The following is a 1,526-nucleotide window of genomic DNA, read 5'->3' on the forward strand; positions in this document are numbered from 1 at the left end:
AAAATATTTTCACTACTTCATACAAATATTTTCATTACTTCATTGAGATTTTATAAAATTGAATAGTCAAGAGTCGAGTTATGTGACTTGAATCAGGTGCGGTGAACGTGGATCGAACACGTGACCTTCAGATTTTCAGTCTAACGCTCTCAAAACTGAGTTATCCTCACTAATATTTGAAAAAAAAAAAATCATAAGTAAAGGTATTTCCGCTAATTCATTATATTTTAAAAAGAAATAATCACTAATTTTAGATTGAATAAAGTTATGCAACTTAATAGACTTATGCAACATAAACCAAGTGCGGTGAACATGGATTAAACATGTAACCTTGAGATATTCATTCCCAACTGAGCTATCCCCGCGAACATTAAAAATCAAAATTCCAATATTCAATCTGATGCTCTCCCAACTAAGCCATTCCAGATAACATAAAAAAAATGAATAATCACATGTTTTAGATTGAATAGTCAAGTTGTGCAACTTAGTCAACTGGATAAAAAACGTGCTAGATCTTCCTCTAATTCATTGAGATTGAGATACCTTTAAATCTTCAATATGATGCTCTCCTCACTAATACTCTAATTCATTGAGTATGAGATTTTAAAAAGAAATAATCGCTAATGACACTTATTTTAGAGTCAAATTATGCAACTTAAACAAAGTGCGGTGAACATGGATCGAACACATGACCTTCAGATCTTCAGTCTGACGCTCTCCCAACTAAGCTATCCCCGCAATCATTAGAAATAAAAATTCATCAGTATAGGTATTTTAGCTGATTCATTGAGATTTTAAAAAGAAATAATGACTAATTTTCTATTGAATAGTCAGGTTATGCGCAATAGGTGTGGTTAACATGGAGATCGAACACGTGACCTTCAAATATTAAATTTGACTCTCTCCAAACTGAGTTATCCCTGCTAACATTAAAAATGAAAATTTTTAAGTAAAAGTATTTACGCTAATTAATTGAAATTTTAGAAAGAAATAATCACTAGTTTTAAATTGAATAGTCAAATTATGCAAGATTGAACACGAGACCTTTAGATCTTCAATCTAATGCTCTCTCAACTGAGCTATCCACACTAACATTAAAAATGAAAATTCATCAGTAAAGGTATTTTCGCTAATTCATTTTAATTTTAAATAGAAATAATCACTAATTTTTAATAAGATATTCAAGTTATCCAACTTGTATAAGGTGTGGTGAACTAGAACACGTTAGGTATTTTCGATAATTCATTGAGATTTCAGAAAGGAATAATGACTAATTTTAGATTGAATAGCAGGTTATGCAACTAGAATCAGGTGCGGTGAACGTGGATAACAAACACGTGACCTTCAAATCTTCAGTCTGATGCTCTCCCAACAGAGCTATCCCCGCTAATATTAAAAATGAAAATTCATAAGTAAAGNTGAAATTATAGAAATTCTAGATGTTTCAATGGTAGTGGAAAATCCGTCTATAAATTATGAATTAGGGTAGACTATTAGGGTCAAGAAGCAAGCTTAATCGAGTACCC

General features: G+C 31.3%; 1 non-coding gene across 1 annotated transcript; it reads right to left on the reverse strand.

Moving 5' to 3' along the window:
• Positions 1-665: 665 nt before the first annotated feature.
• Positions 666-738, reverse strand: TRNAF-GAA. The gene has a single exon. It is a non-coding gene; the product is annotated as a tRNA-Phe (tRNA).
• Between the last annotated feature and the right edge of the window lie 788 nt (positions 739-1,526).

The sequence above is a fragment of the Cucurbita maxima genome, unplaced genomic scaffold (genome assembly GCF_002738345.1).
Source record: "Cucurbita maxima cultivar Rimu unplaced genomic scaffold, Cmax_1.0 Cma_Scf00582, whole genome shotgun sequence".
In the NCBI taxonomy this organism is placed as follows: Eukaryota; Viridiplantae; Streptophyta; class Magnoliopsida; order Cucurbitales; family Cucurbitaceae; genus Cucurbita; species Cucurbita maxima.